Below are 11,262 nucleotides of genomic sequence, written 5' to 3' on the forward strand. Positions count from 1 at the left end.
TTCATAAAAAATAATTAAAATTTATTACTTAGTTTTTATTTATTTTCATTTTAAGAAAAATAATTTTTTCTTTTTGTTCATTAAATTCTAAAAAAAAATTATATTTTGTCATTTAAAGATTTTAAAAGAGGCAATTTTGGAAGATCAGATAAGATAGAAAACCCTAGACACATGCTATAAGTTTGTAAAGTGATTGACCCATGAGAGGGGGAGAGCGGCGCATACCACAACAACATTAGCTCTCTCATAAGACTTACAGACTGAAAAAATTGGAAAGGAGAATTTGAAGATTTGATCATCTTTTTCCGTCAAATTCAAGGTGGCCATCACCAAACTCTTCATGAATAGTAAAAATCACACAAGACCTTTCATGTTAACCATATTATTTTCTTCATTTTTCATGTGACAAAAATGACTCACTCTACACAAACCATAAACACCATGCCAAACTCTCTTTTTCTTCATATTCACCATCCCTTACTAACCTTCTTCTTCCCTCCATCAACATGAAAAACACAACATTCCTACATATTTCAAACCACACAATACACTAAACCACTTTCATACTACCACCATCATATATTTTCACCATTAACATACTCACCACATAAAACTCTCATAAACCAACTACTTTCATAACCCAAAATCATCACTTCCAACCATCCAACTTCTCAAACAATCTCATGACATAACCACATCCACCATGAACGCAAATCGGAGCATCCGCCCTTGTCGACACCGCTCTCATTGTAACCTCTCCGTTGAAGAAATAGTGAGTCAAGAGAGATTGAGAATAACATCAAAGGGAGTGTGGGTGGTGAGTGAAAATGAGGTGGGGAGCGTCGTCGTCGTCGACCAGCCGGCCGGTCGGCCGATCATATATATAATTTGTTTTTGTATTTTTTTATATAGATAAATATTAGTTTAATTTCTATTTTTTATATATACATATATATTTTTGTTTTTGTTTTTTTATATATATACTCTTTGGTTGGCAGTTTAGTTTTATATATATAATTTTTTATTTTCGGTTCTATGTATACACATATTTTGCTTTTTGTTTTCGTTATATATATATATATATATATATATATATATATATATATATATATATATATATATATATATATATATATATATATATATATATATATATATATATAGTTTCTGTGAGTTCAAATTTTGTATAGTTAGATATATATATATATATACTTTTTATTTTTCAAGTTATATATATATATATATATATATATATATATATATATATATATATATATATATATTTGTATTTTGTTAATATTAGTTTTATGATTTATTTTATTTTTACTATATTTTGATTTCGTAACAATGCATATTTATTATGGGTATCGTGTATGTATTGTGTTTATCTTTCTATTTTTTAATTATTTTGAGTTGATGTAAAAATTCTGGCACTGCTAAAATAATAATAATATATTTGATTGTTGTTGTTATTTTATTTTATTTTATTGCGTTGCGACTTTAAAAGTTTAAATTCAATTTAACTTCCAAAACTCGCTTGGACACATAGATTTAGTTGCTCGGCTTCTTATAGAGAGATTCATACATGAGTCTACTTTAAGTTAGCTTAGAGCTAAATTCAATTCCTTTCAATTTCGGTTTATTTCAGTCCCGTAGTTACTCTTGGGTCTTCTTACAATTAGCTCTTAAGCAATATCAACCTAGTTTTCAATAATCTCAAACTTTCACTTTAACCTTTTTATTCAAAACATTTTCATAATTAAAATCTGAAGAAAAAGATTACCCTAGATGGAATATTCAGTCGTAATCCCGAATATTAGGCCCAAGTTGTAAGAGCTTTTAAGCCCTATGTATCCGTCTTCTCTTCAAAACGCTCCAATATTCAAAAAAAAGTTCTCAATAAAATCTGTAGAAAAAGATTACCCTGGATGGAATATCCAGCCGTAATCCCGAATATTAGACCCAAGTTGTAAGAGCTTGTAAGTCATATGTATTCGTCTTCTCCTCTAAAACACTTGTAAATATTCAAACTTTTTTTCCAATAAAATTGAAAGAATCCAGACGTAGTCCCGATAATTAGACCCAAGTAGTAAGAGCTTGCAAGTCATAAATACTCATCTTTCAGGCCCAAAAAATGCATCCAACGAATCAAACTATTTTTCGCCGTCGTGCGATTGATCAGAAAAACCTTTTCATAAATGAAAGAAACCTTGTCTTAAGGTGATGTAAAACAATGCTTCGTCCATAATTGTTGAGTTGAGATAAATGATGTTTTTCCCAATATTGATTTTTAAATCCATTCGATGTGTGGTATACATCCGCTCCTCATCTGTTTTGGATAAAACAATGTTCTTCATCGATTAATAATAGATAGCTTCCGCTAAAATCGAACAACAAACAAACATTTTCTACTCAGAACTACGTAAGCCTTGAATTCTATGTTGCACCCGGAGATACGCAGGAGCGGGATTGCGAAATCTTGTCAGGCTCATTAATAAAAAACTTAGGTTTATTATTTCCCTCATAATAACTTGAGAAGTCTAACATTTCAAGATAACACTAACACGCACAATTAACTTAATGGTTCCCGTTGATTACAATGGATGTGAGGGGTGCTAATACCTTCCCCTTGCGTAATCGACTCCCGAACCCTGATTTGGTTGCGATGACCATAATCATTATCGTTCTTTCTTGGGTTTTATTGATACTCCCCCTTTCCTTTTTAGGAATAAATAAAGTTCGATGGCGACTCTGTTTAGTCCATCAGGCGAGCGTGCGATTGCGCTTCGCTAAGTCGCGTTCTCATTTTTTCGAGGTGCAACAGATGGCGACTCTGCTGGGGAAGAAATTTGCTTAAGTGAGTCAAGCCTAGTTAGGTTGTTTGTGTGCTTTTTTTTGTTTACTTGTGTGGATTTTCTTTATTTCTTTTGCTATCTTTATTGTCATATTAATATAAATCTGTTGTATTGGTTCCATTATGCTTTGGTACTTAGATACTCTAATTGCAAACCTTGTGGGAAAGACTTTTTACCCGAGTCTCGAGTAAAAACATAAGATAGGACGAGGTTGAGTAGTGCGGGTCTGCGAGATGAATTTCTCGTTGGGTCAGTGCGAGAACCTTACTTAAGAGTATATCCTCGTGAGGATGTTGTCGCCCAGCAAGTAAGTTGCCATAAGCTTCGGTATTTTCTTTAGGATCCATGACTCTGAGGACCATTTGTAGAACCTTAATACTTTGGCCAATTAGGAAAGATGGTTGCGTAGTGTGGGTCTGCGAGATGAATTTCTCGTTGGATCGATGCGAGAACCTCACTTGGAGTAGATTCTTTGGATGGAGTTGATGCCCGACAAGTAAGTTGCCACAGGCAGAAAACAATCTAATGGATTCATGACTTTGGGAACCTTTATAACCCTAGATCGTACCCAGTGAGAACCTATTCTTGGAAAGCAATCAGATTCATCAGTACCTCAGACTTTTGAACCCGTGTATTGAGAAAAAAATATGCATGGCTTGCATTGCATTCATTCGCATTCCATTGCATCTGCATCTCATCATAATGCATGTCATTTTTCAGACAAAATACAAAAAACTCATCCATCCTTTGTCCATGATCAGCAAAGTGATTCCCGACACGCGTTTAGAATAAAGAACCATGTCTCAAGAGATGATGAACGAGCTAAGGAAAAGTCAAGAAGCATTGAAGGAGGAACTCAATATTTTGAAGAGCCAAATGGGATGGGTCGTGGAAACTCTGCAAGCCTTATTGAGAAAAGAGGGTCATCCCATACCCCATTACTTCAACGGAGGAAGCTACTGCTCCACATCTATCCGGTGTTACCCCAAGTCAAAGGCAATTCTATATGGAAACTCTTCATCTACCGACATATGATCCTCCCTCAGGATATCATCATCAACATCCTCTGGATATTCCTCCTCAAAATCATCGAAGTCAGGTTCGGAACAAAAATCAGAATCAAAACATAGAGAACAAAGATCATAATGACCCGATTCCAATGCCATATAGCAAGTTCTACCCGCAATTGATCCAGAATGCTTTGGTGACCCCTCGAGCTCTGACACCTACGTCACCATACCTGCCATGGCACAATCCAAATGCAACATGTGAATTCCAAAAAGGAGCATTGGGACATGACCTGGGTTCTTGCTTAGCGCTGAAAGCCTTGGTACGAGAACTGATTAACAAAAAGAGCTTAGTCTTTGAAGAAGATCACTCGAAGGTCAAGTGCGGATATCATACTGGAACAATGAGGCACTCCATCGAGGAATGCCCGAGTTTTAGGTTCAAATTTCAAAGATTGATTGACATAAGGTCACAAACACTCAAGGAGGAAAGCTTAGGTACATACATCTTGATTTCTGGACCAAGTAGTGAGAAAGGCAAATGACCTCAGAAACCCCTCAAGGTTTTGTACCACAAGGAAGAAGTCAGGGAGGTGGCTAACGAGATATCATCGTTTCCCGATAAGAGAATTTAGATATCACCTTGGATTTCTAATGTCAAGACCCATGCCAACGGAAGTAAAAGAGAAGTGAGTAGTGGATCCAAGAGGGTTGCATCCGATTATGAGATTGAAGGAAAATAATTTGAAGATCGTCATGTCAATATCAAAAAGCTTGTTGATCCCAACCTTCAAGTGGCTGAAAATGAGCAGTTAGCAATGCCCAAAGTGCTATACCAACAACCACTACCTTTTGATCTTTATTACCAACAATCTTGGTTTGCTTCTCATCCAAATCAACGAGCCCAAGGCCCGAGATATCAAAATCAGTATCAAAATCAGCCTACGCCTCAAAAATAACTTGGAAGGAAGAAATACTCCTCATCATCCAATCCTCATGACATATAGCCAACTTCTACAGTCTTTGATTCAAAACTCTTTGGTGGTTCCCAAGTCTCTCAAGCCGATTCCACAACCTTACCCACCCGGGTATGACCCAAATGTGCAATGTGGATATCATGATGGATCAAAAGGGCATTCAACTAAAGACTGCAACACTTTCAAAGCCAAAGTACAACAATTGATTGACAAAAAGTGTATATCTTTTCAAGAAGGAAGCTTAGTGGTGAACGTTAACCCATCGCCCAGATAAGTGGGAAGCCCTCAAGGGGTGTCTCCCGAAGTTGATGGATCAAGTTTGAAGAAGTCAATTCCCTAAAGCTGACAATCATTTGACTGTTTCACCATTTCTTTTGTAATTTCCTTGCATGTTGATTGTTAGTTGCTCTTAAGAATTGTTATTTTCTTTGAATTGGTAAGATTAATGAAATATTTATGCATCTTTTGAATTAATTCATTCGTATTCACTCGTTTTTCATTTATGTTAAAAACAAAAAAAAATACATCTCTCATTCACTTTTCTTTATCAAGTCGTTGTGTTAACAAATATTAGAAGGAGGATGATGAAAACGATCCACCTGAAATTGTTGTGGTAGGCTTTTGAAGAAAACCTTGTCGATGATGTAAGGCATTGTTTCAAATCCCCAAACACTGAAGTGATAAGAAGTTAATCCCTAGTCAACCACTTTGAGCCTAGAAGTTTTTGTTTCTTTCGGATCTAAAACCTATAATCTTAACCTGGGGCAGGGTAGTTGTGTTCAGATAGTTTGACCATGCATTTGATCTTTCAAAAGAATTTGTCCATCTGTACACCCTCCAATTAGATTCAACCACGTGTTATCCTTCGCGCACATGTTGAAGTGTCAAAGAAGTTGAGAAAAGCTAAAATTAGTGTTGGTTGATCCTCATCCACCAATAATGTGGCAGTCTCCGCCTTTCAAAAAGAAAAGCCCGCTAAGTCAAACACCTCAAAAAATGGCTTAGGCAAAAGTTAGGGCATCCCGATGGACCGAAAGCTTCAAAGAAGCAGTCCAGGAAAAAATTAGGGATATAAAAAAAATCAATAAAAAGAGGTCACTAAATCCTCAACAAAAACATAATAAGGTGACTGTCATTTCAAGAAAATCTTATCTTGAATCTTTATCTTCACCATCACACCTTCGAAGTCGAATGTGTGTGTCGAATTAACTGAATGTAGGAACTGGAGATCATTAAGAAGAATGGGCAGGTTAAAATTAAATTTGAGCCTTATATCCTTTTGTTTCAAAAACGTAAATCAGGCCATGTTACAACCCTTAAAAGACCTAATTGAGGCAGGGTTTATTCTGAAAGCATACTACAACAAAGTTGTGTTAACCTGACTCCAAATGATTTTTGTTAATCATTTGATCGCACCATCTTGCACTCTGTGAATGACTAGACCATCATTGTGTTCTTATCAGTGACTCATTTACTGTATTTCACCCGTTCATATCAATAAATTTTGATTTCTAATTTTTGCATAAGCACTGCATTAAAATTACCATTTTTAAATGAATAATCTTATTTGTGAGACATCACTTAACATTAAAGAAATTCCAATAATATACAATTGAGGAACTTGATAAAGTGAAAGAAGTCCAGTCAGGGGAAATCACTTTGAGTATCAATCAATCCAAGGCAATCACCCCAAGGTTCAGTTAGTCAATAGTAATTTGCTTCAAGACTCAGACTGGGGCAAGTCACCTCAGAAGCTCATTGAGTCCAACTATCCAAGGACAGTCAATCAGAAGTCTACCATTCCAGGTTTTGGTTAATCAAGGTTAGATCACTGCGGTATTCAAACATTGGGGCAAGCCATCTCGAGATCATCTCATGTCAAGATGTTTCAAACTCACTTTCAAGGTGAACATTTTCAAAGACCCAACAGACTGGGACAAGATGAGCCACAGGGGGGCAGACTCCCTTCATGCTTTCAAACTGCTCAAACAATATTTGTCATACGTCAACAATTATTAAGTTTAAGACGAGTGCCTGGAAATTATGCTAGCACGATTCATTAATCCTCCAAAAGGATCCCATTGGCTAAGTTGTGGTTGTCAAGCTTGATAGAATTCTCCTTTAACAACATCTATGACAAAATATTTGGTTGAGTTCTCGGTGTTGAGGAATCATGACTTCCATAAAAATCCTTTACAAACTCTAAGTCCACTCATGTGTCAGCATTTTCATATCATGATCATTCATATATCATGCATAAAAACAAATTCAAATCATGCATAGCCGAAATGTACTTCGCGATCATTTTGCATTGACCCATGTCTTCTTGTTGATCCTATATCTTTTGACCTCTAATTCCAGTTTGCCTTTGGTGCCCTTAATCCATCATCTGATTTTCGTAGTCATCTTTCAGTCCAACTCAATTGGCAATTCTGTCCATGAGGTTCAATTACTTTTGGGATTATCCGATGAATTTCCGGATTACTCTTTTGTTTATTGATGTATTTAGATAACTTAGCTGATGTATTTCGATAACTTAGCTGATGTATTTCCAGATATTTCCTCACCTGTATGATGTATTCTCGAATATGTCTGTCTTATATTTTGATGTATTTCCAGAATTTCCTCAATGTATTATCAGATGTATTTGTATTCTGATGCATTTCTAGAATATCCCTTGTAATTCTGATGTATTTCCAGAATTCGTTTCTTTTACTCTCTGATGAATGCCTGGACATGTCATTTTTGTTCTGACGCACTTCCAGAACCCATATGCAATTCCTTGGCATTATTTTAAGACTCATTGGTGTCTCCTGAAATTCAGTTGTTACTAGGCATTATTCCAAGCTCAGTGGTCACTAGAACTCAGTTTAAACCCATTTTTTGTTGGCATCACTGTCACTCCGTTTGTAAATACAATCGTGATTGGTATCTGAAGTTTGGTTGTCGCCAACATCATTTCAAGTCCAATTGTTGATGGCAAACTCCGTTGTAGCCGGTAATTGTTTACTAATGACTTTCATCAAGTCCAATAGTTGTTGGCACCTATCCGTTAAAAGCTTGTTGTAATCCATTGCTTATGGTTAAAGTCCAATGTTGTTGGAAAAATCCGTTAAAAGCTGGTTGTAATCCATTTCTTACAGTTAAAGTCCAATTGTTATTGGTAAAATCCGTTAAAAGCTAGTTGTAATCCATTGCTTACGGTTAATGTCCAAGTGTTGTTGGCAAAATCCGTTAAAAGTTGGTTGTAATCCATTGCTTACGGTCAATGTCCAAGTGTTGTTGGCAAAATCCATTAAAAGCTGGTTGTAATCCATTGCTTATGGTCAAAGTCCAATTGTTGTTGGCAAAATCCATTAAAAGTTGGTTGTAATCCATTGCTTATGGTCAAAGTCCAATTGTTGTTGGCAAAATCCATTAAAAGTTGGTTGTAATCCATTGCTTACGGTGAAAGTCCAATTATTGTTGGTATCTGTCCGTTAAAATATGGTTGTAATCCATTGCTTACGGTAAAGTCCAATTGTTGTTGGCACATACATAGAGTTTGATTACCCTGTCTTTCCTGATGGTTCCGTGAAAGTCATGTATGACTCATCATCTTGAGGAATTCCCAGAAGCTTGGAGGTTTTTGTGTTAGAAAACTCCAATGATGTTGGTTTTGTTTGATTTCTTTGTAAAGAATCATCTTAGCCTTTTGCATGGATAATCTTCTAATGAGAAGACTCCAATTTATTCTTGTCTTGGATAAATTCCCTGTTAGGAATCTCCAAAATCTTTGATCAGATGAATTTCTTGTGAGAAATCTCCAGAACTATCAGATGTATTCTAAAGTGTCAGGTCATGTATGAACCTGTTGATGAAACTTGATATGTATGCTTTTCAGTATTTTCAGGTCATGTATGAACCTGTTGTTGAAGTTTTCTTTGGGTTTTCTAGTGTTGTCAGGTCATGTATGAACATGTTGTTAAAATCTCTGTGAAACATTCAGAATTGCCAGGTCGTGCATGAACCTATGGATATACTTTCTTTGAATTTTCCAGTGTCATCGGGTCATGTATGAACCTATTGATAAAACTCACTTTGATTTTTCCCAAGTGTTGTCAGGTCATGTCTGAACTTGTGAGTTAAACTTTCTTTAAATATCCTAATGTTGAGGTCACTAATGAACCTATTGGTTAAACTTTCCTTGATTTTCTAGCATTGTCAGGTCATGTCTGAACCTGTTGTTGAAACACTTTGAACTTTCCAATGCTGTCAGGTCATGTATGAGCCTGCTGATGTAACATTCTTTGTATATTTTCCAGTATTGTCAGGCCATGTTTGAACCTGTTGATGGAACCTTTTGATATCCCTCAGCATTGCCATGTCATGTTTGAACCTGTTATTGAAACTCTTTGAATATTCCAATGGTCAAGTCATGTATGAACCTATTGATGGAATTCTTTGATTTTTTCCAGTATTGTAGGGTCATGTATGAACCTGTTGACTAAACTTTCCTTGATATTCAAGTTGTCATCAGGTCATACCTGAGTCTGTTATTCAAACCTTCTTTGTATATTCCCTAATGCTGCCAGGTCATGTTAGAACCTGTTAATTGAGAGCTCTTTCAATATTCAAGTGTTGTCAAGTCATGTTTGAACCTGTTGATTTTTTTAATATTCCAGTGTTGTCAGGTCATGTATGAATCTGTTGTTAAAATATTTTTGCATATTCCCCACTTGTCTTTCCTCCAGCAAGATTGTTATCTCCATTGAATTTCTACCCTCGTTTTTTGTTTCTTGTGGGCCACATTTACCATATGTCTCCAATATTCCCCACAGATCTTTGTTTCATTCTGCATCCATCATAAAACGTCATGTTAAGGTTTATCTTATGTCTGATCATATCCCTAGCAAATCAAATAAAAAAAGAGTCATTCATTCATGCATTCATCTCATATCATTTCATATCATTTACATTTCAGGTTCAAAATCCAGGTCTTCTTAGTATTTAATTATCTCCCACTATAATCATATGAAGAGTGTCCTACTTCATATTCTCTGGTTGAAGATACTTAAATAGGGGCAACTGTAATACCCCGATTTTGACCCTAAATCACGGATTACGTACATTCATCATAGTTGTCCCATCTCTGCATATCATATCATGCATTCCATACGGCATAATGCCTAGAATGTCAGTCGAAATAAATTTTCGGATCTACAGGCAGACCGGTTGAATCAATTTTCAAATATGTGTCAAGTTAGCAGACGTAAAATTTCTAAATCAAGCTTGCAAACATCAATTTTATTAATCTACGTTTCGCGTAGTTTAACCTAGTGTGCTCGATTTATTTTTCGGCTACTTTTTCAGGCACATTTTAATCCGTCTGAGTGTTTTAACCGGGCGTTTTCCATTTCAAAATTTGGAAAAAACATGTATGTTTCTGAGTCGCTAATTTCGCACTGATCATGATGGTGCATTCAGTTAAATTTTTTGAGCATTTTTGCGTCCGACTTTTTTTCATTTTGAGTCAGTTTATTTCAGTTTTTTAATCAAAATGTTCATAAAAAATAATTAAAATTTATTACTTAGTTTTTTTTAATTTTCATTTTAAGAAAAACAATTTTTTCTTTTTGTTCATTAAATTCTAAAAAAACTATATTTTATCATTTAAAGATTTTAAAAGAGGCAATTTTGGAAGATCGGATAAGATAGAAAACCCTAAACACATGCTATAAGTTTGTAAGGTGATTGACCCATGAGAGGAGGGAGAGCGACGCATACCACAACAACATTAGCTCTCTCATAAAACTTACAGACTAAAAAAATTGGAAGGGAGAATTTGAAGATTTGATCATCTTTTTTCCTTCAAATTCAAGGTGGTCATCACCAAACTCTTCATGAATAGTAAAAATCACACAAGACCTTTCATGTTAACCATATTAGTTTCTTCATTTTTCATGTGACAAAAAACACTCACTCTACACAAACCATAAACACCATGTCAAACTCTCTTTTTCTTCATGTTCACCATCTCTTACTAACCTTCTTCCTCCCTCCATCAACATGAAAAACACAACCTTCCTACATATTTCAAACCATACAATACACTAAACCACTTTCATACTACCACCATCATATATTTTCACCATTAACATACTCACCATATAAAACTCTCATAAATCAACAACTTTCATAACCTAAAATCATCACTTTCAACCATCCAACTTCTCAAACAATCTCATGACATAACCACATCCACCATGAACGCAAATCGGAGCATCCACCGTTGTCGACGTCGCTCTCATTGTAACCTCTCTGTTGAAGAAATAGTGAGTCAAGAGAGACTGAGAATAACATCAAAGGGAGTGTGGGTGGTGAGTGAAAATGAGGTGGGGGCGCCATCATCGCTGGCCAGCCGGCTGGTCGGCCCATGCGTCT

This window comes from Lathyrus oleraceus, chromosome 5 (genome assembly GCF_024323335.1).
Source record: "Lathyrus oleraceus cultivar Zhongwan6 chromosome 5, CAAS_Psat_ZW6_1.0, whole genome shotgun sequence".
NCBI classification, from domain to species: domain Eukaryota; kingdom Viridiplantae; phylum Streptophyta; class Magnoliopsida; order Fabales; family Fabaceae; genus Lathyrus; species Lathyrus oleraceus.